This window comes from Arachis stenosperma, chromosome 1 (genome assembly GCF_014773155.1).
Source record: "Arachis stenosperma cultivar V10309 chromosome 1, arast.V10309.gnm1.PFL2, whole genome shotgun sequence".
NCBI classification, from domain to species: domain Eukaryota; kingdom Viridiplantae; phylum Streptophyta; class Magnoliopsida; order Fabales; family Fabaceae; genus Arachis; species Arachis stenosperma.
The window spans coordinates 95,223,549-95,243,111 of NC_080377.1; the positions used below are offsets into that span (position 1 = coordinate 95,223,549).

A 19,563-nucleotide genomic window follows, 5' to 3' on the forward strand; every position below is an offset into this window, starting at 1 on the left:
TAAACTCGAATAAAGTATGGACTATTATATATTTCTGGAAAGTCCAGGATGTCTACTTTTCAAAGCAGTTGAGTGCGCATCATTTTGAGTTTTGTAGCTCCAGAAAATCAACTTTGAGGGCAGGGAGGTCAGAAACCAACAGCATCAGCAGTCCTTTTTCAGCCTAAATCAGATTTTTTCTCAGGTCTCTCAATTTCAGCCAGAAAATACCTGAAATCACAGAAAAATACACAAACTCATAGTAAAGTCCAGAAATGTGAATTTTGCATAAAAACTAATAAAAACATCCCTAAAAGTAGCTAGATCCTACTAAAAACTACCTAAAAATAATGCAAAAAAGCGTATAAATTATTCGCTCATCAGGTAGTTCCTAGGGAGAATTGGTGTTTGTAATCAAAGATGATTATAGTGAAATTCCATCATTGTTGTGATAGAGACTAGATGTAGGCTACATTGTACTTAGCAGCTAAACCAGGATACTTCTTGGTGTGATTCTCTCTCTCTCTTTCTCTCTCTCTCTTCTACTCCATTTATGTTTCTGTTGCATATGAGACAAAATTAAAAATATTTCCTGACTGGTTACGAGAAAAAAAGAAAATGTCTCTTGACTAGTTATGAGACGAAAATAAGAAAATCTCTTGAAGCTATTTCAAAGGTAGAAAGTAACACTCAGCGAAAATGGGCTAAGATTTAACCCCCCTTCAAGTCACTCATGAAGGCACAACACTAGTTAAAAAGACCAGAAAAGACATGCTGAACAGAGAGTATAAAATATTCTCAATGAAGGAAGGAGAATCGATAAATGATCTGTTTGAAAGATTCAACATCATCATCAATGGCTTGGATGCTATGGGGATCACATATCCTGAATCTGTGCTTGTGAGGAGAATTTTGAGAAGTCTCACAAAAGAGTGGAAAACTAAGACAATAGTGATATCTGAGAGTAGTGGTCTTGATTGCATGACTTATGATGATTTGAGAGAAAATTTACTTGCCTTTGAAAACACATATTTGAAAAAAGATACAAAAAGAAAAGGAATAGCTCGCAATTCTGTTACTAACCCTCTGGATGATGAATCCAGTGTTAACTCATCTGAAAATGATTTTTTTTGTTTGCTAAGAAATTCAGAAAAATGGTGAAACTGAAGCAAAGAAGCAAAGGAAGCGGCTCAGGGAAACCAAAGAAAGACTTCAGTAAATTAATCTGCTACAACTGCAAAGAGACTGGGCACTTCAAATACAATTGCCCTAAGTTGATGGCTTCTTGGGAAGACTTAGAAAACAATTATGAGGAAGATGAAGAATCAGAAACTAAGTCTCAAACTTGTCTCATGGCAGATCACGTAAAGCAGGTAGTTTTTTATAACCCTGACACTGAATACCTTCATCTCATGATAGATCACCTTTCTGAAAAAATTAGATGCTTCTTAAATGAAAACCAAACTCTTGAGTCTCAAATCGAAATTCTTAAAGCTAAAAATGGTTTTCTAAAAGAAAAATTGAGAGAAGTTAAAGCTGCTGTTGATCTTGTTGAAGAAAACAAGCGTTTGAAAGCTGAAATAAAAGGATGTGAAAAATAGCATTCTGTGGTTGCATATCTAAATTGTTTTGAAGAAAATGAGAAGCTGCTCAAAGAGGTAAAAAGACTCAAAGAGGACTTAGCCACTTTTGCTCAAAGTTTAGAAAATTTAAATCAACTATTGGCTAGTCAGAAACCTCTTTATGATAAAGCTGGGTTGAGATTTCATAAAATTGAAAAATTTTTTAAAAAACCTTCTTTTGCAAACATGGCATCATCTTCTAATGATGTAAGGTTTCAAAACCCAACAAGCTTTGTAAAAATAGCAACTCATATATTTTGTAGATTATGCAACCAGAATGGACACTTTCCTATTCAATGTTTCTTTGGTGAAAGAATGATTGGAAATAAAGTTTGTAAAATTGTTTGTGACTATAATGGCTTGGGACAAAGAAGATGGTTTAACGTCAAAGAATCCAAAAAGATTTGGATACCTAAGGTCACTTGAGCTTATTTTGTAGGTGTGCCTATCCAAGCGAAAGGACAACATGTGGTACATGGATAGTGGATGTTCTAGGCACATAACTGAAATAACAACCTTCTTCATTAAGCTTGATGAGTATGATAGAGGGTTTGTCACTTTCGGTGATAATGGAAATGGAAAGATAGTGGCCATAGGTAAAGTTGGTAAGAGTTTTTCATCCTTCATAAATGATGTTTTACTTGTTGATGGGATGAAACAAAATTTACTTAGCATTAGCCAATTATGTGATCTTGGATATGAAGTTATTTGTGAAAAATCTGGGGAAATTTTGTTTGAAGTTAAAAGGTGTGACAATGTGTATGGATTGACTCTTGAGGATTTAAAAGATAAAAAAGTAACATGCTTTACATCACTTGAATATGAAAAATGGCTTTGGCGTAAGAAATTGGGTCATGCAAGCTGATAAACCACTATTTTATGGTTTATATTGTGTATAATTATGTGGTTTTATCATGATCCTTACCCACTTATTCATTAATTTAGCATGCATTTATATTTCCTTCCTGGAATTATTACATGGTTGAAAACTGCTTCCTAGAGGCTTTTTATTATGCATTTTAGTTCTTCTTTATCCCATTCGATGCCGTGATCTGTGTGTTAAGTGTTTCAAGCTTTATAGGGCATGGATGAGTTGGAGATTGGAAGCGAAGCTAGCAAAAATGGAAGGAACACAAGAAATTGAGGAGACAACCATCGAGAAGTGACGCGGCCGCATGGCTTACGCGTTCGCACGGAAGAGGAGAAATCGCGGTGACGCGGCCGCATGGCTCACGCGACCGCGCGGAAAGGAAAAGCACAAGTGACGCGGAGGCGTGGACGACGCGAACGCGTGGCACGGAAAAATGCAAATGACGCGTCCGCGTGGACGACGCGATCGCGTGACATGCGCGATCTGCATAATCTGCAGATTTCGCTGGGGGCGATTTTGGGCCCTGTTTTGACCCAGTTCTCGGCCCAGAACAGCAGACTAGAGCCAGAGAACATGCAGAAACGGAGGACAACATTCATTCTACACAGTTTTGAGTTTTTAGATCTAGTTTTACTCCTCTTCTAGGTTTTTTTCTCTCTACACAATTGATACTCTTAGGATATTATTTTTCTATTACTTTTGCATTGAGATATTGAGAAGAGTCATTACCTCATCAAGACTTCGTCATTCTAGTTCGTTTTCTTTACTTGGCTTTACTCTTCCATGTCCTTTGCTTTGTTAATTTTACCATTGGAATATTATTAGAATTTATTCAATATAAGGATTATTCTTATTTTAATTAGATTATTTTTTTATTTCTATTTACAATGTCTTTCTTTAATTTCTTCTCATATGTTATGAATTTTGCATTCACAATGAGCGAGTAGTTCCCTAACTTGATGGGGAGTTGATTGAAAGGAACTAATTGAGTTGGAAGGCTTGAAAGAAAGATTGTAATTGGGTTTACTGTTGGATTGCCTTCTAGTCACTAAGACCAATCCCTTTTAATTAAGTGGGTTGCAATTTGTGAACAGACGTAGCATTCCAACTTGTTTGACTTTCCTTTGCCTAGTAAAGGATAACAAAACAGAATAACTTTTAATTATCAATTAATCTTGAGAGTATTCCAACTATAATAGGGATTCCAACTAATCAACTCCCAGTCAAGGCTTTTATTTACATTATTCAAATTCATCAATTTAATTTCCTGTTATTCAACTCAAACTTTTTGAAAACATCTGATTAATAAAATAGCACACCTTTCTGCGACTCATTGGGAGACGACCTGGGATTTATACTCCCAGTATTTAAAATTTGAATTTCTGTGACATATTTCTAAATTGATAAGTGGATTTCCGGTGAGTTAAGAACTATACTTGCAACGTACACATTTTAATAATTTTTTAATTCACCAATTTTCGCTTCATCAATTTTTGGCGCCGTTGCCGGGGAGTTGCAACAGTGTGTTAATTTATTGATTGGTATTTATTTCTATTGCAATTTTTTCTTTTCATTCTATCACTATGAACTGCACGTTTCTTTCGTTAAATGACGCGTTCGCTTCCTGATCCAAGCTTGCCACCATTTGACCCTGAAATTGAAAGAACTCTTTCGCATATAAGGCGAGCTAGGCGTAGGCGACTCCTCTTTGAGGACGAACCTGAACTGTCATTTAAGGAAGAAACAACCCCCCTTTCTACTGATCCAGTTCATTTACGTGCAGGTGACATGGCAGCACCCAGAAGAGTCACCATCCAGGAGGAAGGAGCCCCTGATTTTACGCTCCAACCATTCTAGGCGCACCACCCAGCAGTAGCTGTAGATTTTGAAATAAAATCTTCACTACTCAACTTGATGCCCAAATTTCATGGCTTACCTGCTCAAGAGCCTATCAAGCATCTCAGGGATTTCCCGACCGCTTGCTCTACTGTTAAGCGTGATGGAGCTGATGAAATCTCTATTCTATTAAAAGCTTTCCCATTTTCTCTGGAAGGAAAGGCAAGAGAGTGGTACTACACTCAGCCCAGAGAAACTATTTCCAACTGGGATTCACTTAGGAGAGAATTTCTGGATAAATTTTTTGCCAGCTGAAGTTGCTGATAAGCTAAGGAAGGACATGTCTATGATCATCCAAGACGAATTTGAGACCCTCTATAAATACTTGAAACGCTTCAATACACTTCGAAATGCATGTCTCCATCATATGATTGACAAGATAGTCTTACTCGGTTACTTTACACAAGGTCTGAGACCTCAAGATAGGACCACACTAGAAGGTGCTTGCAATGGTTCTATGAAAAAGCACAAGACTACGGATGAAGCATGGCAATTGATCAGAGACTTAGCTGACTCTACTAGGAATCATAGACAGAGACAAAGTCGGTCAAGAGCTGTTGCAGAGGTATCCACTAATACAGAGACTACCGTTATAGCCCAGAATCTATGTGAAATTACTAACTTGCTGAAGCAGATGCAACTGAATCAACAACAACCTCATCAAGTTCAGCCTTCTCCACCACAGCACAGCCAACAGTTAGTCCCACAAAGAGTGTGCGGCATCTGTGCAGATTATAGTCACTATACCGATGAGCGTCCGCAGCTTCAACCAGAAGATAATACTGTAGCAGCCATTCACAACTTTTATGACTGTCCCAATCAAGGGTACAATCAAGGTGGCAACTCTAACCAAGGATGGCAGGATAATTCCAACCAAGGTTGGAGAGACAATTCTAACCTGGGTTGGAGAGACAATTCGAACAGAGGAGGCAGAGATAACAATAGAAATCAGAGGTGGAATAACAATAACAACAGGTAGCAGAATCAACCTTACAGAGCACCTCATTTAAGACAACCTCAAGTCCCTCAGCAAAACTCTCAGACCACTAGCATCTCTTCATCTCCTAATGCTGACTTACTATAAGCCATTGATCAGAGACATTAGGCTATGGAAGATAGTATTAAAGCGACTCTGAATACTTTCGCTTCTACTTTACAAACTCTTGTCTCACAGATGGGATCAATGCAAAATTCCAGTAACCAGTCCTCAAGCTCTGGTGGAGTCCCCTCTCAACCATTCCCCAACCCAAAGGGTGGTATTAATGCCATCACCCTAAGGTCTGGAACCACACTGCAGGAGAGAAGTCAGGAGGAGCCAAGCCTATCAGAACACGCCTCAGCTGAAGAGGTTGTGGAATTAGAAGATGTTGAAGAGAAAGAGGACATACAGGACATAGCTGAGAGAGAAGAAGCTCAATCACAGGAGAAAGCACCAAAAGGCGCAGACACTGCAGAAAACACCACTCCCATTCCATTTCCACAACCTGCAAGGAAGCTCAGGAAGCAGTTGGAACCTGACCCCAAGATGGTAGAAATCTTCAAAAAGGTTGAGGTAACTGTTCCCCTTTTTGATGTCATTCAACAGGTACCTAAATATGCAAAGTTTCTAAAAGATTTATGTATACATAAGGACAAAATTAATGAATTGGAAACTATTCCTTTAGGAAGTTCCATATCTACTTTAATGGGAAGTGGTGCGCGAAATTGTGAACAATACTTTTCACAACTCTCATAATCCCTGGTCATGAACTCCAAAAATTTGGTGGTTCAATTCCATGGCATTACACAACTTCGCACAACTAACCAGCAAGTGCACTGGGTCGTCCAAGTAATACCTTACGTGAGTAAGGGTCGATCCCACGGAGATTGTTAGCATTGAAGCAAGCTATGGTCATCTTGTAAATCTTAGTCAGGCAAACTCAAATGTATATGATGATGAATGAAAACAACATAAAAGATAAAGATAGTGATACTTATGTAATTCATTGGTAGGAACTTCAGATAAGCGTATGAAGATGCCTTCCCTTCCGTCTCTCTGCTTTCCTACTGCCTTCATCCAATCCTTCTTACTCCTTTCCATGGCAAGCTCGTGTAGGGTTTCACTGTTGTCAGCAGCTACCTCCCATCCTCTCATTGAAAACAATTGCATATGCTCTGGTCACAGCATAGCGGAATTCATCTGTCGGTTCTCAATCAGACCGGAATAGAATCCAGTGATTCTTTTGGCGTCTGTCACTAATGCCCCGCCCTCAGGAGTTTGAAGCACGTCACAGTCATTCAGTCATTGAATCCTACTCAGAATACCACAGACAAGGTTAGACCTTCCGGATTCTCATGAATGCTGCCATCAGTTCTCGCCTATACCACGAAGACTCTGATCTCACGGAATGGTTGGCTCGTTTGTCAGGCGAGCACTCGGTTGTCAGGCGATCAACCATGCATCGTGCAATCAGGAATCCAAGAGATATTCACTAAGCCTCAGATGCTTGTAGAACAAGAATGGTTGTCAGTCACCTTGTTCATGAGTGAGAATGGTGATGGGCGTCAATCATCACCTTCATCAAGTTGAAGAACAAGTGATATCTTGGACAAAGAACAAGTGGAATTGAATGGAAGAACAATAGTAATTGCATTAATACTCGAGGTACAGCAGAGCTCCACACCTTAATCTATGGTGTGTAGAAACTCCACCGTTGAAAATACATAAGCATAAGGTCTAGGCATGGCCGAATGGCCAGCCTCCCAATGGTCTAAGATAGCATAAAACGAAGATAGCTACCAAAGTCTCTAGATACAATAGTAAAAGGTCCTACTTATAGATAACTAGTAGCCTAAGGTGTACAAAGATGAGTAAATGACATAAAAATCCACTTCCGGGCCCACTTGGTGTGTGCTTGGGCTGAGCAATGAAGCATTTTCGTGTAGAGACTCTTCTTGGAGTTAAACGCCAGCTTTAGTGCCAGTTTGGGCGTTTAACTCCCAATTAGGTGCCAGTTCCGGCGTTTAACGCTGGAGTTTCTTGAGGTGATTTTGAACGCCGGTTTGGGCCATCAAATCTTGGGCAAAGTATGGACTATTATATATTGCTGGAAAGCCCAGGATGTCTACTTTCCAACGCCGTTGAGAGCGCGCCAATTGGGCTTCTGTAGCTCCAGAAAATCTACTTCGAGTGCAGGGAGGTCAGAATCCAACAGCATCTGCAGTCCTTTTCAGTCTCTGAATCAGATTTTTGCTCAGGTCCCTCAATTTCAGCCAGAAAATACCTGAAATCACAGAAAAACACACAAACTCATAGTGAAGTCCAGAAAAGTGAATTTTAACTAAAAATTAATAAAAATATACTAAAAACTAACTAGATCATACTAAAAACATATTAAAAACAATGCCAAAAAGCATACAAATTATCCGCTCATCACAACACCAAACTTAAATTGTTGCTTGTCCTCAAGCAACTGAAAATCAAATAAGATAAAAAGAAGAGAATATGCAATGAATTCCAAAAACATCTATGAAGATCAGTATTAATTAGATGAGCGGGGCTTTTAGCTTTTTGTCTCTGAACAGTTTTGGCATCTCACTCTATCCTTTGAAATTCAGAATGATTGGCTTCTTTAGGAACTTAGAATCCAGATAGTGTTAATGATTCCCCTAGTAAAGTATGATGATTCTTGAACATAGCTATTTATTGAGTCTTGGCTGTGGCCCAAAGCACTCTGTCTTCCAGTATTACCACCGGATACATACATGCCACAGACACATAATTGGGTGAACCTTTTCAGATTGTGACTCAGCTTTGCTAAATTCCCCAATTAGAGGTGTCCAGGGTTCTTAAGCACACTCTTATTGCCTTGGATCACACTTTATTTCTTTCTTTTTCTTTCTTCTTTTTTTTTCGGTTTTTTTTTCCTTCTCTCTTTTTTTTTTTTTTGCATTCACTGCTTTTTCTTGCTTCAAGAATCATTTTTAATGATTTTTCAGATCCTCAGTAACATGTCTCCTTTTTCATCATTCTTTCAAGAGCCAACATTCATGAACCACAAATTCAAAAGACATATGCACTGTTTAAGCATACATTCAGAAGACAAAAGTATTGCCACCACATCAAATTAATTAAACTATTATAAAATTCAGAATTCATGCAATTCTTTCCTTTTCAATTAAGCACGTTTTTATTCAAGAAAGGTGATGGATTCATAGGACATTCATAACTTCAAGGCATAGACACTAAGACACTAATGATCACAAGACACAAACATGGATAAACATAAGCATAATTTTCGAAAAACAGAAGAATAAAGAACAAGGAAATCAAAGAACGGGTCCACCTTAGTGATGGCGGCTCTTTCTTCCTCTTGAAGATCCTATGGAGTGCTTGAGCTCCTCAATGTCTCTTCCTTGTCTTTGTTGCTCCTCCCTCATGATTCTTTGGTCTTCTCTAATTTCATGAAGGATGATGGAGTGTTCTTGATGCTCCACCCTTAGTTGTCCCATGTTGGAACTCAACTCTCCTAGGGAGGTGTTTAGTTGCTCCCAATAATTTTGTGGAGGAAAGTGCATTCCTTGAGGCATCTCAGGGATCTCATGATGAGAGGGGTCTCTTGTGTGCTCCATCCTTTTCTTGGTGATGGGCTTATCCTCATCAATGGGGGTATCTCCTTCTATGTCAACTCCAACTGAATAACAGAGGTGACAAATGAGATGAGGAAAGGCTAGCCTTGCCAAGGTGGAAGACTTGTCCGCCACTTTGTAGAGTTCTTGGGCTATAACCTCATGAACTTCCACTTCTTCTCCAATCATGATGCTATGGATCATGATAGCCCGGTCTATAGTAACTTCGGACCGGTTGCTAGTGGGAATGATTGAGCGTTGTATGAACTCTAACCATCCTCTAGCCACGGGCTTGAGGTCATGCCTTCTTAATTGAACCGGCTTTCCTCTTGAATCTTGCTTCCATTGTGCGCCCTCTTCACATATGATTGTGAGGACTTGGTCCAACCTTTGATCAAAGTTGACCCTTCTTGTATAAGGATGCTCATCTCCTTGCATCATAGGCAAGTTGAACGCCACCCTCACACTTTCCGGACTAAAATCCAAGTATTTCCCCCGAACCATAGTGAGATAATTCTTTGGATTCGGGTTCACACTTTGGTCATGGTTCTTGGTGATCCATGCATTGGCATAGAACTCTTGAACCATCAAGATTCCGACTTGTTGAATGGGGTTGGTGAGTACTTCCCAACCTCTTCTTCGGATCTCATGGCGGATCTCCGGATATTCACCCTTTTTGAGTGAAAAGGGGACCTCGGGGATCACCTTCTTCAAGGCCACAACTTCATAGAAGTGGTCTTGATGCACCCTTGAGAGGAATCTATCCATCTCCCATGACTCGGAGGTGGAAGCTTTTGCCTTCCCTTTCCTCTTTCTAGAGGTTTCTCCGGCCTTGGATGCCATAATGGTTATGGAAAAATAAAAAAGCAACGCTTTTACCACACCAAACTTAAAATGTTTGCTCGTCCTCGAGCAAAAGAAGAAAGAAGAGAGTAGAAGAAGAAGAAATGAGGAAGAGGGAGAAGGTGGTGTGTTCGGCCAAGAAGGGAAAGAAGTGATGTTTAGGTTGTGTGAAAATGAAGGAGTGAAGGAGGGTTTATATAGGAGAGAGGGGGTGATATGGTTCGGCCATTTAGGGTGGGTTTGGGAGGGAAAGTGGTTTGAATTTGAAGGGTGAGGTTGGTGGGGACTTATGAAGGATGGATGTGAGTGGTGAAGAGAAAGATGGGATTTGATAGGTGAAGGGTTTTTGGGGAAGAGGTTTTTAGGTGATTGGTGAATGGGGGAAGAAGAGAGAGAGTGATGGTGGGGTCCTGTGGGGTCCACAGATCCTGTGGTGTCAAGGAAAAGTCATCCCTGCACCAAGTGGCATCAAAATCCACGTTTTGAGCCATTTCTGGCGTTAAACGCCGGGCTGGTGCCCATTCCTGGCGTTTAATGCCAGGTTGTTGCCCTTTACTGGCGTTTAACGCCAGTCTGGTGCCCCTTTCTGGCGTTAAACGCCCAGAATGGTGCCAGACTGGGCGTTAAACGCCCAACAGCTAGCATTACTGGCGTTTGAACGCCAGCTTCTTCTCCTCCAGGGTGTGCTGTTTTTCTTCCTGTTTTTCATTCTGTTTTTGCTTTTTTCATTGTTTTTGTGACTTCTTATGATCATCAACCTACAAAAAAGATAAAATAACAAAAGAGAATAGTTAACTATAAAACATTGGGTTGCCTCCCAATAAGCGCTTCTTTAATGTCATTAGCTTGACAGAGGACTCTCATGGAGCCTCAGAAATACTCAGAACCGTGTTGGAACCTCCCAACACCAAACTTAGAGTTTGAATGTGGGGGTTCAACACCAAACTTAGAGTTTGGTTGTGGCCTCCCAACACCAAACTTAGAGTTTGACTGTGGGGGCTCTGCTTGGCTCTGTTTTGAGAGAAGCTCTTCATGCTTTCTCTCCATGATGATAGAGGGATGTCCTTGGGCCTTAAACACCAAGGATTCTTCTTGAATGATCAACTCTCCTCTATCAACATCAATCACAGCCTTTGCTGTGGCTAGGAAGGGTCTGCCAAGGATGATGGATTCATCCATGCACTCCCCAGTCTCTAGGACTACGAAATCAGTAGGGATGTAATGGTCTTCAACTTTTACCAGAACATCCTCTACAAGTCCATAGGCTTGCTTTCTTGAGTTGTCTGCCATCTCTAGTGAGATTTTTGCAGCTTGCACCTCAAGGATCCCTAATTTCTCCATTACAGAGAGGGGCATGAGGTTTACACTTGACCCTAAGTCACACAAGGCCTTCTTGAAGGTTATGGTGCCTATGGTGCAAGGTATAGAAAACTTCCCAGGATCTTGCCTCTTTTGAGGCAGTTTCTGCCTAGACAAGTCATCCAGTTCTTTGGTGAGCAAGGGAAGTTCATCTTCCCAAGTCTCATTTCCAAATAACTTGTCATTTAGCTTCATGATTGCTCCAAGGTATTTAGCAACTTGCCCTTCAGTGACATACTCATCCTCTTCAGAGGAAGAATACTCATCAGAGCTCATGAAAGGCAGAAGTAAGTCCAATGGAATATCTATAGTCTCATTTTGAGCCTCAGATTCCCATGGTTCCTCATTGGGGAACTCAGAGGAGATTGGTGCACGCCCATTGAGGTCTTCCTCAGTGGCGTCCACCTCCTCTCTTTCCTCTCCATATTCGGCCATGTTTATGGCTTTGCACTCTCCTTTTGGATTTTCTTCTGTGTTGCTTGGGAGAGTACTAGGAGGGAGTTCAGTAATTTTCTTGCTCAGCTGACCCACTTGTCCTTCCAAATTTCTGATGGAGGACCTTGTTTCATTCATGAAACTTTGAGTGGTTTTGATTAGATCAGAGACCATTGTTGCCAAGTCAGAGGTATTCTGCTTAGAACTCTTTGTCTGTTGCTGAGAAGATGATGGAAAAGGCTTGCCATTGCTAAACCTGTTTCTTCCATTATTGTTGTTATTGAAACCTTGTTGAGGTCTCTCTTGATTCTTCCATGAGAAATTTGGGTGATTTCTCCATGAAGAATTGTAGGTGTTTCCATAGGGCTCTCCTAGGTAATTCACCTCTTCTATTGAAGGGTTCTCAGGATCATAAGCTTCTTCCTCAGATGAAGCTTCCTTAGTACTGCCAGGTGCATTTTGCATTCCAGACAGACTTTGAGAAATCAAATTGACTTGTTGCGTCAATATCTTGTTCTGAGCCAGTATGGCATTCAGAGCATCAATCTCAAGAATTCCTTTCTTCTGATTTGTCCCATTGTTCACAGGATTCCTTTCAGAAGTGTACATGAATTGGTTATTTGCAACCATTTCAATTAGTTCTTGAGCCTCTGTAGGCGTCTTCTTCAGATGAAGAGATCCTCCAGCAGAGCTATCCAAAGACATCTTGGATAGTTCAGAGAGACCATCATAGAAAATACCTATGATGCTCCATTCAGAAAGCATGTCTGAGGGACATCTTCTGATTAATTGTTTGTATCTTTCCCAAGCTTCATAGAGGGACTCACCATCCTTCTGTCTGAAGGTTTGGACTTCCACTCTAAGCTTACTCCATCTTTGTGGTGGAAAGAACTTTGCCAAGAAGGCATTGACTAGCTTTTCCCAAGAGTCCAGGCTTTCTTTAGGTTGAGAATCCAACCATATTCTAGCTCTGTCTCTTACAGCAAAAGGGAATAGCATCAGTCTGTAGACCTCAGGGTTAACCCCATTAGTCTTGACTGTGTCACAGATTTGCAAGAATTCAGCTAGGAACTGATGAGGATCTTCCATTGGAAGTCCATGGAACTTGCAATTCTGTTGCATTAGAGAAACTAATTGAGGCTTAAGCTCAAAGTTGTTTGCTCCAATGGCAGGGATAGAGATGTTTCTCCTATAGAAATCAGGAGTAGGTGCAGTAAAGTCACCCAGCACCTTCCTTGCATTGTTGGCATTGTTGTTGTTTTCGGCTGCCATGTGTTCTTCTTCCTTGAAGAATTCGGTCAGGTCCTCTAAAGAGAGTTGTGCTTTAGCTTCTCTTAGCTTTCTCTTCAAGGTCCTTTCAGGTTCAGGATCAGCTTCAACAAGAATGCCTTTGTCTCTGCTCCTGCTCATATGAAAGAGAAGAGAACAAGAAAATGTGGAATCCTCTATGTCACAGTATAGAGATTCCTTGAAGTGTCAGAGGAAAAGAAAAATAGAAGAAGAAAAGGTAGAAGAATTCGAACTTGATTAGATAGAGTTCAAATTGTGCACTAAGAAGGAGTAGTACTCCATAAATAGAAGGATGTGGGAAGGAGGGAAGTAATTTTTCGAAAATTAATTAAAATATTTTGAAAACATTTTTTTTGAAAAACACTAATTGATTTTCGAAATTAAAAGTGGAGAAGAAATCAAGTGATTTTTGAAAAAGATTTTGAAATTAGAAGTTTTAAAAAGATTTGATTGAAAACTATTTTGAAAAAGATGAGGTTAAGAAGATATGATTAGTTTTAAAAAGATGTGATTGAGAAGATATGATTTGAAAACAATTTTAAAAAGATTTGATTTTGAAAATTAGTGACTTGCCTAACAAGAAAAGATATGATTCAAACATAAAACCTTCCTCTACAGGAAAGGCAAAAAATGTTCAATCAAATCATTAATTGTTAGTAAGTATCTTTGAAAAAGGAAAGAAATTGATTTTGAAAACATTTGATTGAAAAGATATGATTTGAAAAAGATTTGATTTTGAAAAACTTTGAAAACTTAAAAAAAAAAATTGATTTTGAAAACAAAATCTTCCCCCTAGCACCATCCTGGCGTTAAACGCCCAGAATGGTATACATTCTGGCGTTTAACGCCCAAAATGCTACCTCTTTGGGCGTTAAACGCCCAACCAGGTGCCCTGGTTGGCGTTTAAACGCCAGTCTGTCTTCTTCACTGGGAATTTTTGAATGCTCAGCTTTTTCTGTATAATTCCTCTGCAGTATGTTCTGAATCTTCAATTCTTTGTATCATTGACTTGAAAAGACACAAATTAAAAATATTTTTGGATTTTTAATAATCAAAATGCAACAAGAATCAAATAACAATGCATGCAAGACACCAAACTTAGCAGTTTGTGTACTACTGACACTATATGAAACACCAAGATACTCAAGTCAATAGAATTTAAAGATCAAAACAAAGAATTATATGCATGGATTCGAAATATATAACAAAAACATGCATTTGACACCAAACTTAAGATGAGACTCTAGACTCAAGCAAGAAACATAAAATCTTTTTGGTTTTTATGATTTTGTGAATTTTTTTTGTATTTTTCGAAAATTAAGTGGAAAAAGATATCAAAATTCTTAATGAGAATTCCAGGAATCAGTGCAATGCTAGTCTAAGACTCCGGTCCAGGAATTAGACATGGCTTCACAGCCAGCCAAGCTCTCAAAGAAAGCTTCGGTCCAAAACACTAGACATGACCAAAGGTCAGCCAAGCCTCAGCAGATCACTGCCCCAAAAGCAAAATTGATGAAAATCAACAAGCTCTTGTGGTGATAAGTTGAAACCTCGGTCCAATCAGATTAGACATGGCTTTCTCAGCCAGCCAGATTTCAACAAATCATCATGAAACTCTAGAATTCATCTTCAAGAATTTCGAAAAAAAATACCTAATCTAAGCAACAAGATGAACCGTCAGTTGTCCAAACTAGAACAATCCCAGGCATTGTTACCAAAAGCTTGCTCAAAACTTGAACAATCCCCGGCAACGGCGCCAAAAACTTGGTGCGCGAAATTGTGAACAATACTTTTCACAACTCTCATAATCCCTGGTCATGAACTCCAAAAATTTGGTGGTTCAATTCCATGGCATTACACAACTTCGCACAACTAACCAGCAAGTGCACTGGGTCGTCCAAGTAATACCTTACGTGAGTAAGGGTCGATCCCACGGAGATTGTTAGCATTGAAGCAAGCTATGGTCATCTTGTAAATCTTAGTCAGGCAAACTCAAATGTATATGATGATGAATGAAAACAACATAAAAGATAAAGATAGTGATACTTATGTAATTCATTGGTAGGAACTTCAGATAAGCGTATGAAGATGCCTTCCCTTCCGTCTCTCTGCTTTCCTACTGCCTTCATCCAATCCTTCTTACTCCTTTCCATGGCAAGCTCGTGTAGGGTTTCACTGTTGTCAGCAGCTACCTCCCATCCTCTCATTGAAAACAATTGCATATGCTCTGGTCACAGCATAGCGGAATTCATCTGTCGGTTCTCAATCAGACCGGAATAGAATCCAGTGATTCTTTTGGCGTCTGTCACTAATGCCCCGCCCTCAGGAGTTTGAAGCACGTCACAGTCATTCAGTCATTGAATCCTACTCAGAATACCACAGACAAGGTTAGACCTTCCGGATTCTCATGAATGCTGCCATCAGTTCTCGCCTATACCACGAAGACTCTGATCTCACGGAATGGTTGGCTCGTTTGTCAGGCGAGCACTCGGTTGTCAGGCGATCAACCATGCATCGTGCAATCAGGAATCCAAGAGATATTCACTAAGCCTCAGATGCTTGTAGAACAAGAATGGTTGTCAGTCACCTTGTTCATGAGTGAGAATGGTGATGGGCGTCAATCATCACCTTCATCAAGTTGAAGAACAAGTGATATCTTGGACAAAGAACAAGTGGAATTGAATGGAAGAACAATAGTAATTGCATTAATACTCGAGGTACAGCAGAGCTCCACACCTTAATCTATGGTGTGTAGAAACTCCACTGTTGAAAATACATAAGCATAAGGTCTAGGCATGGCCGAATGGCCAGCCTCCCAATGGTCTAAGATAGCATAAAACGAAGATAGCTACCAAAGTCTCTAGATACAATAGTAAAAGGTCCTACTTATAGATAACTAGTAGCCTAAGGTGTACAAAGATGAGTAAATGACATAAAAATCCACTTCCGGGCCCACTTGGTGTGTGCTTGGGCTGAGCAATGAAGCATTTTCGTGTAGAGACTCTTCTTGGAGTTAAACGCCAGCTTTAGTGCCAGTTTGGGCGTTTAACTCCCAATTAGGTGCCAGTTCCGGCGTTTAACGCTGGAATTTCTTGAGGTGATTTTGAACGCCAGTTTGGGCAATTAAATCTTGGGCAAAGTATGAACTATTATATATTGCTGGAAAGCCCAGGATGTCTACTTTCCAACGCCGTTGAGAGCGCGCGAATTGGGCTTCTGTAGCTCCAGAAAATCCACTTCGAGTGCAGGGAGGTCAGAATCCAACAGCATCTGCAGTCCTTTTCAGTCTCTGAATCAGATTTTTGCTCAGGTCCCTCAATTTCAGCCAGAAAATACCTGAAATCACAGAAAAACACACAAACTCATAGTGAAGTCCAGAAAAGTGAATTTTAACTAAAAACTAATAAAAATATACTAAAAACTAACTAGATCATACTAAAAACATATTAAAAATAATGCCAAAAAGCATACAAATTATCCGCTCATCAGGAAGCTTACCTGAAAAATGTAGTGACCCAGGTCCTTGTATAGTTAGTTGTACTATTGGTGGTGTAGTAATTTATGATTGCATGTGTGATTTAGGAGCATGTGTTAGTATTATGCCTTTATCTGTATATGATGTTTTAAGGCTCCCTCCCTTAAAAAGGTCGGCAGCTCGTTTAGTGTTGGCAGATAAAAGCATTATTACAGTAGCTGGAGTTGCTGAAGATGTTTTAGTGAACATTAAAGGGCTCACATTTTCCACTGATTTCTATATCTTGGAGATGCCCAATAATGACTCGGATAAGCCATCATCAATCCTACTTGGCAGACCATTCCTGAAGACATCAAGATTCAAATTAGATGCTTTTTCAGGAACATATTCTTTTGAAATAGATGGCCGAATAGTAATCTTCAATTTGAATGGAGTCACAAACAACCCTCCAGAAGATCATTCCATCTTCCAGTGTGATGTCATAGATGAAACTGTAGCTGAAATTCACCAAGAAGAGCTGGAAGAAAAGTACACAGAACAAAGTCCAAGTGTGGGGACTCTATTAACTAACAATAAGGACACTTCTGAATTTTCACAAGCTTCAGACAATCCGGAGCCTGCCCATGACCAGAAGATTGAGTTGAAACCTCTCCCTCCACATCTCAAATACGCTTATCTTGAAAAAGGGCAGAAGTTTCCAGTTATTATTGCACAGGATCTCACTCTTGAACAGGAAGAGCAGCTACTTAATGTGCTGAGGAAGCACAAGAAAGCAATTGGGTGGAGTTTGGCAGACATCGTAGGCATCAACCCTCAAGTATGTGAGCACAGAATATTTTTAGAGGAAGGAGCAAGACCTGTCCGCCAACCCCAGAGAAGACTGAATCCCACTATTTTGGAAGTTGTCAAAAAGGAAGTGACCAGACTATTGGAAGCAGGTATCATTTATCCCATTTCAGACAGTGAATGGGTTAGCCCAGTACAAGTGGTGCCCAAGAAGTCTGGAGTCACTACAGTAAAGAACGAGAATGGAAAGCTCATAGCGACCAGAGTACAAAACGCTTGGAGAGTCTGCATTGATTACAGGCGTCTCAACCAAGCTACTCGCAAGGATCATTACCATCTTCCATTCATTGATCAAATGCTGGATTGCCTGTCAGGTAAATCACATTATTGCTTTTTAGATGGTTACACAGGTTATTTCCAGATTCATATAGCTCATGAGGATCAGGAAAAGACTACTTTTACATGTCCTTTTGGGACTTATGCTTACAAGAGAATGCCCTTTGGCTTGTGCAATGCACCAGCTACTTTTCAGAGGTGCATGATAAGTCTTTTTTCTGATCTCATTGAGGACTGTATGGAAGTTTTCATGGATGATTTTAGCGTTTACTGTGATTCTTTCAGCCTTTTCTTAGATGGATTATCTAGAGTATTAGATAGATGTGTCAATACAAACCTTGTATTAAATTTTGAAAAATGTCATTTTATGGTTAAACAAGGGATTGTATTAGGACATGTTGTATCTAATACTGGTATTTCTGTAGACCCAGCAAAGGTGAATGTTATTTCCAATTTACCTTACCCCTCCTCTGTGAGGGAAGTCCGTTCGTTCCTTGGCCATGCAAGTTTTTACAGGAGATTTATTAAGGACTTCAGTAAGGTAGCACTTCCCTTATCCAGATTGCTGCAGAAGGATATTGAGTTCGAGTTCAGCGAGAATTGTAAGCAAGCATTCGATAGGCTGAAGACCAACCTGACTCAAGCTCCCATTGTGAGAGGACCAAACTGGAGCCAGCCATTTGAAATCATGTGTGATGCTTCCAACCATGCAGCAGGAGCAGCGCTGGCTCATCGTGAAGGTAAGGATCCTTTTGTTATTGCTTATACGTCTAAAACTTTAGACGCTGCCCAGTCCAATTATACTACTACTGAGAAAGAGCTTCTTGCTATTGTTTTTGCTCTAGATAAATTCCGAGCTTATCTACTTGGTACTAGAGTAGTAGTGTATTCGGACCATACAGCTTTGAAGTATCTATTAGCTAAAAAGGAGTCCAAACCAAGGCTCATACGTTGGATATTGCTTTTACAAGAATTTGATTTAGAAATAAAGGATAGGAGTGGTAATCAGAATCTAGTGGCACACCACTTGAGTTGCCTTGAGCACATTAAGGATGATTCTACTCCTATAGATGATAATTTTCCATTTGATAACCTGCAAGCAGTATCTGAGGTAGCACCTTGGTACGCACCTGTAGCTAATTATCTAGTTAGCCGCACATTTCCTCCACATTTTTCTAAGCATCAAAGGGACAAGCTGAAAAGCGAGTCTAAATATTATATATGGGATGACCCATATTTGTGGAGATGTGGTGCTGATCAGGTAATTAGACGTTGTGTACCTCAATCAGAATTCCAGTCCATTTTGGAGGCCTGTCACTCATCTGAGAGTGGAGGACATTTTGGCCCTCAAAGAACAGCTAGAAAGATCTTAGACTATGGGTTCTGGTGGCCTACTCTTTTTAGAGACGTTGCTGAGTTTTGTAGATCTTGTCTTCCATGCCAGAAATTTGGTAATATATCCAGGAGGGATGAGATGCCTCAACAATTTATGTTTTTTTGTGAAATTTTTTATGTTTGGGGCATTGACTTCATGGGTCCGTTCCCAAATTCTAATGGTCAATTTTATATATTGTTAGCTGTGGATTATGTTTCCAAGTGGGTGGAAGCAATTCCCACCCGCACTGATGATGCTAACACTGTTGTTTCCTTTGTGAGAAACCATATTATTTGCCGCTTTGGATTACCACGAGCAATCGTGGCGATCAAGGTACCCATTTCTGTAACAGGAGACTAACAGGATTGATGAAAAAGCATGGGATAATTCATAAGGTTGCAACAGTTTACCATCCTCAGACCAATGGGCAAGCCGAGGTGTCAAACAGAGAGATAAAGCGTATCTTGCAGAAGATAGTCAAACCTCATAGAAAAGACTGGAGCACCAGGCTGCAAGATGCACTATGGGCATACAGAACAGCATACAAAACACCCATTGGAATGAGCCCTTTCTGCTTAGTTTATGGAAAAGCTTGTCATCTCCCAGTTGAAGTAGAGCACAGAGCCTTTTGGGCAGTCAAGGAGTGCAACATGGGAATTGAGCAAGTTGGAGCTGAAAGAAAGTTGCA

The 19,563-nt window shown here is 40.1% G+C and overlaps 1 non-coding gene across 1 annotated transcript; it reads left to right on the top strand.

The window, feature by feature from the left end:
- Positions 1-12,372: 12,372 nt before the first annotated feature.
- LOC130952709 (small nucleolar RNA R71) lies at positions 12,373-12,480 on the top strand. The gene has a single exon (XR_009074891.1). It is a non-coding gene; the product is annotated as a small nucleolar RNA R71 (small nucleolar RNA).
- Positions 12,481-19,563: the final 7,083 nt, after the last annotated feature.